Raw genomic sequence first — 15167 nt, forward strand, 5'->3', positions numbered from 1 at the left:
GTTTATCCGCTTCCGCACTTGCGATACGAGGTGGTCAGGAAGCCTCGTTCGTTTGGGGGGTTGGGCCTGACTGATATACGAAGGAAGACGCCGATGCTATATGTGCGTTGTCCTGTTTTGACGATGACTGGAGAAACTGACACATTCACGTCTCGTTTATGCTGTGTCCGTCCTGCTGGTCTGGAATTCCCTATTCATGTTAGTAGCATAAATTAGAAGTTAAAACACTTTCGTGACTTCTATCTTGCGGTGAGCTATTTAGGGGTTGACATTTTATGGAGACCCATCCTCTCTTTGCTGATGATACAAGTATAGTAATCACACCTGACAAACAAGAATTAACTGATGAAATTCTCAATACTGTCTTTCAGAAAATTACTAAGTGGTTCCTTGTAAATGGACTCTCACTGAATTTTGAAAAGACACAGTACATACAGTTCCGTATAGTGAATGGTATGACGCCATTAATAAATATAGACCTTAATCAGAAGCATATAGCTAAGGTAGAACATTCCAGATTTTTAAAAAATGGTTCAAATGGCTCTGAGCACTATGGGACTCAATTGCTGGGGTCATAAGTCCCCTAGAACTTAGAACTACTTAAACCTAACTAACCTAAGGACAACACACACATCCATGTCCGAGGCAGGATTCGAACCTGCGACCGTAGCGGTCGCGCGGTTCCAGACTGTAGCGCCAGAACCGCTCGGCCACCAGCGGCCTGCCTCCAGATTTTTAGGTGTGACCATTGATGAGAGATTAAATTGGAAGAAACACATTGATGATCTGCTGAAACGTTTGAGTTCAGCTACTTATGCAATAAGGGTCATTGCAAATTTTGGTGATAAACATCTTAGTAAATTAGCTTACTACGCCTATTTTCACTCATTGCTTTCATATGGCACATATTTTGGGGTAATTCATCACTGAGGAATAAAGTATTTATTGCACAAAAGCGTGTAATCAGAATAATAGCTGGAGTCCACCCAAGATCATCCTGCAGACATTTATTTAAGGATCTAGGGATATTCACAGTAGCTTCTCAGTATATATACTCTCTTATGAAATTTGTTATTAACAACCAAACCCAATTCAAAAGTAATAGCAGTGTGCATAACTACAATACTAGGAGAAAGGATGATCTTCACTATTCAAGATTAAATCTAACTTTGGCACAGAAAGGGGTGAATTATACTGGCACTAAAGTCTTTGGTCACTTACCAAATAGTATCAAAAGTCTGACAGATAACCAACAAGTATTTAAGAAGAAATTAAAAGAATTTCTGAATGACAACTCCTTCTACTCCATAGAGGAATTTTTAGATATAAATTAAGAAAAAAAAGAAAAAAACAAAAATATATTTAAAAAATAAAAAATAAATAAATAAATAAATAAAAAACACAAAAAATAAAAAAGTTGTTATATTAACTTAAGTATGTTGTTAAATTAACTTAATTATGTCATGTATTGGAAAATTTGACTCGTTCCACATCATTACGAAATATCGTATTCATGATCCATGGAACTAGTATTTATCTAATCTAATCTCTAACCATGAAATTCCTGAAGACTCGTTTGGAAGCAGTGCCTTGCCCGAACCTCTTTCAAAGAGAATCGCCTCAAACAATCTGGACGACAGTTTGGTTCAATATCACTCCTCCGATTTTGCAGATGCGCTTAGTGTCCTCGTGGTGTAAGGTAGTAAATAACTTGATTCCAACGTACGAGTGACTTTTCCGTATTGGGCTTAGCGATACGTATTTATGTAGTCGTTGTATGTCTACAGATACGATAAGACATCGCTTTACTTGCGGAGGTCATATGGCAAATTGGTCTTGGATTAAGACACAGTTGGCCTTCCTTACTCGATCTTCTGAGACTGTATACACTACGGACATCATATTGCACCCAGATTCTTGCTTCTTTCCACTGTCGAAAACCCATACCGTTATGTGGTTGCTGGGACACTTCGTTCATTATGTCATATGCTTGCGAATGCCTCGATATCGAGATCTCTTCACCAACATGTAGAATCTCGTTTTCCGCTGGCAAGGTGTTGGTTAATGTCATTTTTCTCATGATAGCCGTTTTTCTTTCTTATGTATGTTCCCTTCTGATTAGATTCGGCTCGTTCTCTCCTAGTTTTGTGTTTTGACTCAGCATCGCTCCAGTTCTGTTGTGAAATGTGTATAGACGAAGTATATACACACATGAGCACATACAATCCTTGCAATCAATTTGGGATATTCTTAGTTTGCCGTTTAGAATATAATCTGATTTCATTATCCTTCTGTCTTTAGGTTCTAAATAAAAACTAAAAAATAAATAAAAATATAAAAATAAAAAAATTAAATATTTCAAAATATACAGAACTATGTAAAAACAATTGTTGATACCTATCATGAGAACTTGGTGGTGGTTTTTCAGCTATGTTCTCGGTTTTTTCCTTTCTCCTTTTATTTGTTATTCTGTTATCATAATTAAATTTTTCTCCCAGCTGCAGCTTATATTACATAATGATTGACTATGGTCTACTGAACTGTCTTGATAGTACGAAGTCATTCTGATAATAAAAAAAAGTAGGCAAGATCGCTAACGCACACCTGTGCTCGACTCGGACATTAACCGGTTTGAATCCTGGTGGGGGATGAAATTTTCACTGCCAGTATTTGGTCGCCCTAGGGAGCAGAGATAGTGGCGTAAAGTTTCTAATCACTAGTCTTTGCAACAGTGTTCTGGATTAAACTCCTTAACGCTTCGTGAAGTGAAGGCGTTTTGTGACACTGTTGATGGCGATCCGTCTGTCGGATGGCGACGTTTGGCTCGATGCTCCACCCCCCCCCCCCCCCCTCTTTGGAGCTGTTCGACAGGAATATTTATGCATCAGCACCGGGTTTCTACCTCCTCCTTCTCTAACCATTATCATATAACACAATGATAACACACCACTACACGTGCATCATTTACACTGACGTACACTCTACGGACACCTATATGATAAGTCTCACTTATCCGGAGTGAAAGGAGTCAATGCGCGCAGAAGCAGAATCTACATCTACATCTACATCCATACTCAGCAAGCCACCTGACGGTGTGTGGCGGAGGGTACATTGAGTACCTCTATCGGTTCTCCCTTCTCTTCCAGTCTGGTATTGTTCGTGGAAAGAAAAATTGTCGGTATGCCTCTGTGTGAGCTCTAATCTCTCTGATTTTATCCTCATGGTCTCTTCGCGAGATAAACGTAGGAGGGAGCAATATACCACTTGACTCCTCGGTGAAGGTATGTTCTCGAAACTTCAACAAAAGCCCGTACCGAACTACTGAGCGTCTCTCCTGCAGAGTCTTGCACTGGAGTTTATCTATCATCTCCGTAACGCTTTCGCGATTACTAAATGATCCTGTAATGAAGCGCGCTGCTCTCCGTTGGATCTTCTCTGTCTCTTCTATCAACCCTATCTGGTACGGATTCCACACTGGTGAGCAATATTCAAGCAGTGGGCGAAGAAGTGTAGTGTAACCTACTTCCTTTGTTTTCGGATTGCATTTCCTTAGGATTCTTCCAATGAATATCAGTCTGGCATCTGCTTTACCGACGATCAACTTTATATGATCATTCCATTTTAAATCACTCCTAATGCCTAATCCCAGATAATTTATGGAATTATCTGCTTCCAGTTGCTGACCAGCTATATTGTAGCTAAATGATAAGGGATCATTCTTTCTATGTATTCGCAGCACATTACACTTGTCTACATTGAGATTCAATTGCCATTCCGGCACCATGCATCAATTCGCTGCAGATCCTCCTGCATTTCAGTACAATTTTCCATCGTTACAACCTCTCGATATACCACAGCATCATCCACAAAAAGCCACAGTGACTTTCCGATGTTATCCACAAGGTCATTTATGTATATTGTGAATAGCAGCGGTCCTACGACACTCCCCTGCGGCACACCTGAAATCACTCTTACTTCAGAAGACTTCTCTCCATTGAGAATGCTGCGTTCTGTTATCTAGGAACTCTTCAATCCAATCGCACAATTGGTCTGATAGTTCATATGCTCTTACTTTGTTCATTAAACGACTGTGGGTAACTTTATCGAACGCCTTGCGGAATTCAAGAAACACGGCATCTACCTGGGAACCCGTGTCTATGGCCCTCTGAGTCTCGCGGACGAATAGCGCGAGCTCGGTTTCACAAGGTCGTCTTTTTCGATACCCATGCTGATTCCTACAGAGTAGATTTCTAGTCTCCAGAAAAGTCATTATACTCGAACAAAATACGTGTTCCAAAATTCTGCAACTGATCGACATAGAGATATAGGTTTATAGTTCTGCACATCTGTTCGACGTCCCTTCTTGAAAACGGGGATGACCTGTGCCCTTTTCCAATCCTCTGGAACGCTACGCTCTTCTAGAGACCTACGGTGCATCGCTGCAAGAAGGGGGGCAAGTTCCTTCGCGTACTCTGTGTAAAATCGAACTGGTATCCCATCAGATCCAGCGGCCTTTCCTCTCTTGAGCGATTTGCAACTCTATCCCACAGTCGTCTATTTCGATATCTACCATTTTATCATCTGTGCGACAATCTAGAGAAGGAACTACAGTGCAGTCTTCCTCTGTGAAACAGCTTTGGAAAAGACATTTAGTATTTCGCCCTTTAGTCTGTCATCTTCTGTTTCAGTACCATTTTGGTCACAGAATGTCTGGACATTTTGTTTTGATCCACCTACCGCTTTGACGTAAGACCAAAATTCTTAGGATTTTCTGCCAAGTCATTACATAGAACTTTACTTTCGAATTCATTGAACGCCTCTCGCATATTTTTCCAACAAGCAGCTATACGCACCCTGTGGGACATCGCAGCCAAAAAATGTCCAACGACATTTACATTTATAACAATAAATCTCTCCGTGATACACAACACCTCTCTTGTAGCGTTTGCCAACGGAGTTTGTTAAGCGTCTCAGTAATCCTCTCGCCTCGTCTAAATCATCCAGTGACGAACCACGCCGCTCTCCGATCTTGTCTGTCCCTTCTAGGACGGGTCCCATATTTATGAGCAATACTTAAAGGGTCGATCGACGACGTATTTTGGAAGCCACGTTTTTGATGGATGAAATACTTTTCCTTAAGATTCTTCCAATGACTCTCACCCTGGCATCTGTTGTTTCTACTATTAGTTTTATGTGGTCGTTCCACTTTAGGTGCTTCCTAATAGATACTTCTACTCATTTTACGGTAGTTACAGTCTCCAGTAGATTTCTTCGCCTGTTTATGAATAATACGCCACATTTATTTACATTCAGGTTAAACTACCAGTCCCTGCATCGATCATCGGCCCTCTTCTGGTCTTCCCGCAATTCGTTACAGTCTTTCGCCGTTGCTATCTTCTTACAGACAAACGTACAATCTGCGAACAACCTTACGAAGTTTCCAGTTATCTACTAGATCATTTATATTTATTGTAAACAATGACACATTCCCTTGGGGTTTTCCTGAAATTACTTTTGCATCTGTGAATTTTATTCCGATGTTGAGTTCTATTGGCAAGTTTGTCTGCATGCAGCCACAGACATGGCGCGATACTCGGTAAGCTCGTATTTTGTTCACTAAGCGCCAGTGCGAATCTGCGAAAATTGCCTTTCCGAAGTCACGGAACTTGGCTGCAACTTGGGCGCCATTGTCTTAGGCGCACTAGATCTCATGTACACATGTACAAAGAAAGCGAACTAAGTTTCACAAGATCTCTGTTTAAGCAATCAATCTAAATTTTTATACAGGAGATTTTCGTTTTCCACAAACGTCCCATAGGACACGGGTTGCTGTTCACATCAATATACACCCAGTGCCCTCTACACGTCCTGTTAAATTGTAACGAAAATTTCGAAATGCTCAGGAATATATCGACATTTCAGATCAGTCAGTAGGTTACTGTTAAGTTCCTCATGCAATATGTTGATAAAAGACATCACTTAGATCCGACTGCCGGTTCATATTTTCATCAGATATCCCGACCCGTCTGCGTCTGTGTCTCTCTTCCTCTCTCTCTCACTGACTTACTCACTCACTCTCTCACAATCTCTCAATGTCTCCCTCTCTCTCTCTCTCTCTCTCTCTCTCTCTCTCTCTCTCGCTCTCCCTACCTCTCTCTCTCTCTCTCTCTCTCGCTCGCTCGCTCTCTCTCCATCGTCTAATATCTTATTTTTTATCCCATTTTGTGGTTACCCATCCAGGATTTAACATTAGTATGCCTGATAGCATAATGCAACAACATATTCTGTGCACCATCTCCTCTTTAAAACTTTGTATTTCTGAGACAGAATTTTAAAGCAACCTGTGTAGATGGAAACAATTACAAATTACACCTGTAATCGCTGATGTAATAGACAGCAACAGCCCTCTTCCAATATTCCTGCAGAGTACTCATGTTTCACAGATTGCCTTCATTAAATAGACGGATCATCTGGAATAAGAGCGGAATCTTTGAAAATGCAGTGGGTTTCGGACTGGGGATTGTATGGGTTGAGCTTGCTTCACATACAATGTTTATCAAACAAAAATATCTTCCTCTGCAATAAATAAAATAGCAGTTTAACAAATTGAATTCAAATATATGGCCTAGTTATAATTCATGAACCACTGGACATTAGAACCACACAATAAACGAATTAAAATGTCTTCAGTAGAATAATTAAAACGCCGCTCCAATAACACTATAAGTCGAAGCAATAATAAAACACAATCTCTTTAAGTCTAGATTTTTACAAGTAGTGACAGAAAAATAATAGTGCTCCACGGCAATTAGCGCAATGAACTTGAAAATTGTGAAAAAAAATTTCGTAACTTGAAAATGTGCTTACGTTTCGTGCGTGAAGTTATAGTGCGACCTCCAGCATGTGAAAATATGAGAGGAAATGCAGTTGCCAGCCAAAAACTCGAATAACTGTAAATACTGACTTATTTACGTAAAAACCAAGACGTAAACTGTTTTATAATCTATAAACATCGCATATCAAAGCAATACTGTATCATTCCACTTGTATACTTCCTAAACATCGCTAAAGTAAAGGTAAACGTGTATGGAACAAATAAGATACATTGCAGCAAGAAAAAGACGTTTTTATTTATAAAACTAATATTTATGTGCTTGTTGAGGATGATGATCATACAAACAAATTTGTTAAAGATAATAATAGGGAAGTGTTGTAAACTACGTTCTATTCTGGTACTCCCAAAATCAACATAATAACAACAAAAAAGAAGAAAACTTCCTACATGGAGTTTACATTGTTTGAAAAAACAATCAGTAGTATATTAAAATTGGATTCCACAGCTGAAGTAGTACGTAAAAAAAATGAACCACAATATTCAACCGATAACATGCGACTCAGAGGAATATCAGTACGTTTTATCACTGAGAACAACTGATAGTGGTGAACACAATACGAAATGTCCATCGTGGCTGACACCAACAGTTATCGTTCAATGCCAGTCTCCAGCGTGACCCAAAGGAATAATGTTTAACGTAAGGTTGCCACCAAAATAATTTTTCTCTGTAATTGTCAAGGACTAAAGATTTCATAGTAGTCGGTGTCGTGTGCCATTGTTAACGCACTCTGGCTGACTTTCTTCTTAAGTTAAAAGTGCGGCCAGGACTCCAGGAAACGCAAAGGACCCAACCAGAAGCCTCCGACTCCGCCACAACATTGGGCGATATGACCCAACAGCACGCCTAACTCACGAGCGGAGACACTGCCCGCAGCTCCGCGGGGTACCCGCTCGTTTTGGAGCGCCTTGCCATAGTTCGCGTTGCTCCCCCGGCGGAATTTCGAGTCCTCCTTCGGGAATGGGTGTGTGTGTTGTCCTTTGCGGAAGTTAGTTTAAGTTCGATTAAGTGGTGTGTAAGCCTAGGGACCGACGACCTCAGCAGTTCGGTCCCATAAGAACTTACCACCACCCCCACTGCCCGGACTTCCTGCGCCACGTGGCGGTTCTTGGCGAGCCTGACAGTTCCGCATAAATCGGCACCCACCGGTTGCCCCTCTCGAATCTAGCAAAGATTCAGTCGCACACAAATTATGAATCCCGCGCACTCGCAAGGATCATGCTCTACTATTGCTGTAGAGCCAGTTACTCGTTTTGTTAAGGGAGACGAACATTTAATTGTACTTGGGAAATGGAAGTCGATAAACGGACAATGGAAAATTAATTGAAGGGGAAGTCACCTGGTACAATTTATCACAGGTCTAAAATTGGTAATGGCAAATACTTTTCGTTGTCTACGTTAAACAGAGCAGAGATACCGGAAGGTAGATGGAGGTTACAATATTTGTTCAAAAGCGAGCTAGTCAGGAAAGCTCAGTGGCTTCGAATGTAGACTATTCACTGGACGTCATAAGGCGTGTTCAATGATTCTCCACCTTCTCTCTTATGCGGAAGGAATTTTTCGGATAAAGTACAGCTGCGGTAAAATCAGGTAGAAGCAAAGGGGTAAAGCCGGGACTATCTGATATTACCCCATGACAGCGTTATGTATAACTTACCCGTGGGACGTAGAAAGTATATGTTTCTAACGATACGCTACTTGTGTGTACACGTTTCAATAACTACAAGTTAATAATTACTCACAGAATTTAAAATTATTTTGCGCCAATTTTTAGATTTTTTGTCACTAATAATTTGATTAGCTATCTCTTATTGAAGAGGTATATTTTCATTTGAGATGGGACCATTAAGCGCTTTTTACGCTCAGGTAGTTAAGACATGGTTTACTTAACAGCCATTGGGGAAGAGTGGCCACCTAGTACCAAATAGCTCACTTGTTCGGACTTGCATATATAAGAACAGAAACAATGAAAACGACCTATAATGTTGAAGTGAAGATGGTAATGATGATAAAGATAATGATAATTTGGAAAAGCGAGTGGCACAGCAGTCCCTATCCTCGCAATTTGGTATCGCTACGAAATGTAATAGTCAAAGAGTGGCTTAGCGAGGTCGCCGGATTTCTCTCCAACTGACAACGTTCGGAGCAATACGGACAGGGTCCTCGAACCATCTCGGAATTTTGACGATCTAGCGCGATAATTAGACAGGATTTGGTGCGATATATCTCAGGACGACACCCATCAACTCTACTAGTCAACGCCAAACTGAATAACTGCTTGCTCAACTGACTGTGCTCAATTTGCTTCATTAATTTTCCTTTTCTTTACTTGCCTAATCACTTCACGTATCTTTTTCGTGTGATTGCAGCATTTTATCTAAATTTCTATTTGTATTTCGTTTTTGTGTTGCGGGAATTATCAATTAACTTGTTCGATACCTTTCTCCCTGCTATTAGAATTCATGCAAATAAAATTGACAAAGAGTTTAGGCCATAGACCTGTGCTATTTAAGTCGAAAAGAATGAAACGTGCTTGTAATCGTTTCACTAGCTAAGGTTTGGTACACATACTACAAGTAGAGTACAGACGTCTTCTTCCGTTAAAAAAATGAACCGCCACTGTGCAAAAGCGGTAAGCATAGAATGTTCTCGTTCTAGGGAACAAAAGGTGCCAACTTAATCGCTTGCCAGGCCAGTGTTTCTGGCGGCTGGCCAAACAGTTAAACGTACTGGCTCCGGCTGCACAAATAATGGAACACATTACATGTGCGAGCGTGCCGTGAGGATCAACAGGTTGAGCTTTACCGTGACAAATGTTAAACTGCACACGACAGCAAACGTTGATATTATGATGTAATATTTTATTGCCTAGTACGTCAACATCTGCGGTATTCTAACATTCGCAATTACTCATGACGGTCATCGGACGTACACAGTGTATCAAAAATACATGATCAAACTTCGCAGTAGGTTCATCGCACCAAAACAAGCAATTAATACCATTCGAGCATCTGTCTGAGTATATCACTTTTTGAGGAGGGAAACTAATCAAGGATTTTGTTGATGTCATTGTTTACTGCATTACGATGTAAAGCAGTGTAAAATTGTTTCTATTTGACCCGAGTCTATTGTAATTAGTTGTTCTACGACGTTTCTACTCTTATGAACTTCCTTGTTGAAACCTACGTTAATTATTCTTCTTTTACAGCACAACCAGTTTCGAAACATCAGATTTCATTTTGAAATATGAATGTATAAACTATTACTTGGAAATGAAGTGTACTAAACGAAAGAGTGAATAAAACAGCTGTTGCACGGCAGCTTCAGTTCTGCATGTTCTATATTATCCAGTTACGGTCCCAGGAAAATTAAACAGTTAGGTGACAGAATATTCATTTCGTGACCCTGCGAACAGGACTTTTACATGCGATTTCTTGGAAGACAGTGACCACGTGGCTGCCGAGCCACATCAGATTACAAGGTAAGCTCACATCGTAAGATTCCCCTCGTCCCAAATAGCAAACCGTATGTTGCGCAAAGCTAATCCGTGTACATGACAGAGTAATGACGCGGTATGGCGTATGTTCTTACGGAACTTACCGACGTCTCACAGTAGCTCCAGGGATTGTGCCCCCCGTGTGTAATTTTCGAGTGCCCCCCCCCCTCTCCCCCTCTCCGACGGTGTGCGGACATTTGCCACGCCGGACATTTGCCACGGCGGACATTTGCCACGAACCTGCTCCGAAGGGTTGGGTCCCTTGTCTCCGCCTCGTCCTCCTCCTCCTCCTCCTCACTCGCCCCCCGACCCGCAGTAAAGGTACTTACTGAGCATTTACGCTGGTTTACTTAACATAGAAACAGAATCTCTATGGATTTTCCGCCACATTTCTAGAGAGAGTTTCGTTTTGGAAACTATTAAATGCATCTCGCATTGAAATCCGCACCAAATTTCGAGCCTCAGTAAAACTTCGCCAATCTTGGAGATTTTGCGTTCGTGTTAATTATACGTGCCTTTTTCGGTGCCCCTGCAGCAGCTTTGTGTCTTGTTTTGTGTACCATTGGGGATGAGTTCCGTCTGTTATTAATTTATTTGTTATGAATCTCTCGAGTGCTGTTGATACTATTTATTTGAACTTAAGCCACATATGGTCTTCACTTACATAGTTTGGAAGGATTGGAGACTGTCTCTTAGAAAGACGTCAACCGAATTTTTAGTTGCTTTTACAGATAGATATATTTCGCGTTTAGTTTTAGTGAATTTCTTTGTTACGGAATTGAGCCTCGCTACGACTGTGTGTTCACTAATCCCTGTATCCGTCGTGATGCTCAGAATTATTTGTGGCTCAGAGGACAAGTGTGTTTTCGTAACCATTTACAATTTGAATGGCCTCGTGAACTAATTGTTCAAAATAATTTTAAAAAAAGGCATTTAGAACAATTACGGAAGTTGTTTTCTGTCTACAATAGAGTCTGAAAATGTATTTTCGTCGACATACGCAAGTTAGATTGAAGTCACCGCCAAATATAATTGTATGAGTAGGGTACCTATTTGCGATTAAACTCGAGTTTTCTTTTAAATGTCCAGCAACTGTTTCATCTGAAACCGGGGGTCGGTAAAAGGATCCAGTTATTAATTTGTTCCGTTTGCCGAATATAACCTCTGTCCATACTAAGTGACTGGAACTACCTGCTTCAATGTCACTTGTGAGCTGCAACACACATTACATTATTTTTTCTTAAGTTGTGCTTCTTTTTTCTGTTGTAGTGCAGATCATTACAATTACGGCTTTTCCCTCCAAAACCTAGGATGATTCCTCTGTGACCCTGTAAATACCAGAGCTAAAAAATATAGAACAACAACGTACGCTACTTCATTTCCTTAATTCTAACATTTTAAAACTGTACGTCGACTTTAGATGACATGTCAATCATAGATATTCTTACCTCTGTTTATGAACGTACTTTCAGTCATATTTTGAACATTGTCCCGCTACACTTTACTAACTAATGTTTTGCCGCAAGGGATATCAGATTTTAGAGAGTAAATTAATATCGAGTATGTCGTTCTTCTTTTCAAACATTCACATGCCCATTTCTTCTTTCCCTTGTCTTTTGGGCATGCAGTTGTAGAAATTAAAGTAGGCACAAATGCAGTGATCAAAACGAAATGATTAGCGCACATTCGCATTTTCTTTACATCGTTCCTTTCTTGTTGCTCCCATGGCGATGGACTGTTTCTGTCGCAATCAGTAAGCATGAAAGGAAGCTACCGTACAGACAGAGGGATCTATATTTATACTTGGCAGAAGTAATTACATACTGACATAATCGTCGGAATTGCTTTAGTTTCCCAAAAGTTATAAATATTTCGATTTAGGAAAAGAAGCTCTGTATTTCACCAAGAAGTCGAAGAAGAAGTTCCCTCACGTACTGGTTGTATCGAGTAAAATGTGGAGACGGCGGTTTGAAAGCGGGCAGAAGAAGTACGAGGAAGGGCGTCCCTTCCCTGAGGGATCGCTACGCAAGCTACCTGGCGAAGGGGCAAGTGTGGCAAATGTCCGGCGTGGCAAATGTCCGGCATTCCTCTCCGACCCCGCCATCACTCCTCGGCTGATCCCCGGGCCGCCTCCTTGCACTTTCAGACATAATCAAGCTTTCGCACAGTGTCAGTCACGCATGACGTCTTATTTTCAGTCAGTCACGCATGACGTCTTATTTTCACATATCACACTTACTCATTTGCTCACACGTCTTTAGGAGCACTCACACCTACACTTTTAACCGTGCGACTGAGAGGGGCGCATCTGTCCGCGCGCCTGAAGTGCGCGAAGTCTTGGATCACAGACGGCTGAGGCTTAGGCACATGTTCTTACCGGTGCGCAAGTCGGCGCTCCGGAGAGCGACGTGGAAGCATCTGCGTGTAAATGGTGAAACCTGCGCGCATGTACGTGTGCAAGTGTGACGTGTGGAATATCGCCAGTTCTAAAATCTTGCGTGGCGTGTGCGCGGCGAGTAAGTTAGTTGTAGCCATGTTCAATATACAGACCCTTCAAACATGTATTATTATCGGCACTGCAGCAGTAGGTGTTGCAGCTATTAATATGAACACAACAAAAAAAAACGTGGTAATTGGACTAAGGAACACAATTGCCGTCACAATCATACTTCTTTGATTAAAGAGCCGCGAGACTATTACCCAGTCATCGAAACCATTTAGGAATGAAACATCGCTACACATCGTCAAGAATAAAATCAGCTGAAACGACACAGTTAAGAGGAAGAGCATTTCTGCAGAGGAACCTCTTATAGCTATTCTCAGATTTTTAGCAAAGGGTTACTCCCTCGAAAACATAAAATTTGCCACAGGAATTTTCACATAGTCGCTGTCTGATATATTTCCTGAGATGTGACGTACTTTATGGTGCACTGCGACCAGAAATCATGAGGGTAAACAATTACAAGTAACAGTTATTGTATGAATAATTTTACTAAAGAAATATCTGAAACTTGCATGGAAGAAAATTCACAAAGGCTTTCAGATGAGTTTTAGTGACGTCACTACTTAAACGAGAAAAAGGACTCGTCACTGTTACGACTCTGTGGTCACATAATTACTACATTGGCCGTAAAATTGAGCAGAAATGCAGTACCCTGCAGGTGCAGAAGGAGAAGAAGAAAAAAGGTTTGAAGCATGGGATGGTGGTGTTAACAGCCTGATTACACATGTTATTACCGCAAAAATCTGTGTAGTCGAAGTGCGCTGTAAATAAAACCAAGTCGTAGTAGCACAGATTTGGTACGTAAACGTAATCGAGAGACCTTACCATCACAAACTTTCTTCGGTTCCTTTCTAAATGAGCCCCGTGAGATGTGTATTTTTTTTTTTTTTTGCAAAAGTCACGGTTCGCTTTTGATACTGATTGCGTTTAGCAAACAAGTCTTTAAATTATTATTTATATGGTATTTGGGCCTCACTTTCCATAAGCATTGTTACTCTTTGTATTCTATGTGTAAATTCCATCAAAAAGTCATTTGCCCAACAACTGGGATCCGCCATGATCGTTACGCGTGCCGTGGGCTAGTAACAAGAATCTGAGAAAGAATACACAACAGTCCCGTCGTATACTACGCGCAACATACAGGAGAATCTGCGAGAGAACGCACGGCAGCATGCGTGACAGCGCCACAAGCTTGGCTTGCTCGTCAAAATGAGCTGGCGGGCAGGTACGGGGCGCATCTGAGCGGCCACTAATTCGCACAACTGCGTGCAAACTGTGACTGCGTTCTCTCACACATTCTTACGTGCAGATCTGCGAGCCTCGTCTTCAGTCGTGCGATTCGGAGTGCCTATGTAAGGGCCCTTTCTTCATGTAAATACAACTTCAAGGCCAGAGGCGAGGATGGAGCAGGACTCAGTGACAAAGAAGTGAAATATCTTCAGTATACTACATTTTCAGTTATACCTCCAAAATCAATTATGCAACCAGAATTAAGTTATGTCACTCGCAGACTACCCAACTAAAATCAGTATTTGTTTTCGTTAGCTCAGAGAGGGGAGCGTACGGTGCGAGACTCGTAGCAACCAGCACAGCTGAATTCTACTTTCTCGTCCGTATCGTCGTCGCTTCTGCTGTACGAAGTCGAAGACCATACCACTGCGAGTCACTTACATATAAATTTGCTGAATAAAAGTGTATAAATCGTCAGCTCCTATTTTCTGTGTCCGTAGGACAAAAGGAAAACCGGCGGAGTCGAATATCGAGAAGGCCAACTATCCTACAGGCCATGACAATGTTTTATGGCTCAAAACAAGCAGTTCTGAAAGCACTTCATTTACTGTAGCAAAAAGTAACAGCCACGTACTAAATAAAGTTGTTGGAATGCAAACAGAAGGAAACGAGGGAAAACTATAGAAAGGTACAGACAAAGCAAAACTATTAATTTATACAATCGCGACAAGAAGAACAGCAATGTAAATGGTAATAATGTCAGGTCCAAAGGAGAGTGGCAGTCGGGGGAAGGATGATATATGCCTTTCCACGACTAAGTGCCTCTTAACAACAATGTTTGATTCAAAGGCAGAGGTTGAAAATACCGCTTCAGTTGTAAATTTCTTCATTTTCAGACGACCGGTTTCGGACTGTTATAAGCCCATCTTCAGGTGTCGTAGCTGTGCTGTGGTCCCCGAGCGCTCATAGGCAGCACACCGCGCCTGGACGCTCGGGGACCACAGCACAGCTACGACACCTAAAGATGGGCTTATAACAGTCCGAA

The sequence above is a fragment of the Schistocerca nitens genome, chromosome 6, assembly GCF_023898315.1.
Source record: "Schistocerca nitens isolate TAMUIC-IGC-003100 chromosome 6, iqSchNite1.1, whole genome shotgun sequence".
Classification (NCBI taxonomy): domain Eukaryota; kingdom Metazoa; phylum Arthropoda; class Insecta; order Orthoptera; family Acrididae; genus Schistocerca; species Schistocerca nitens.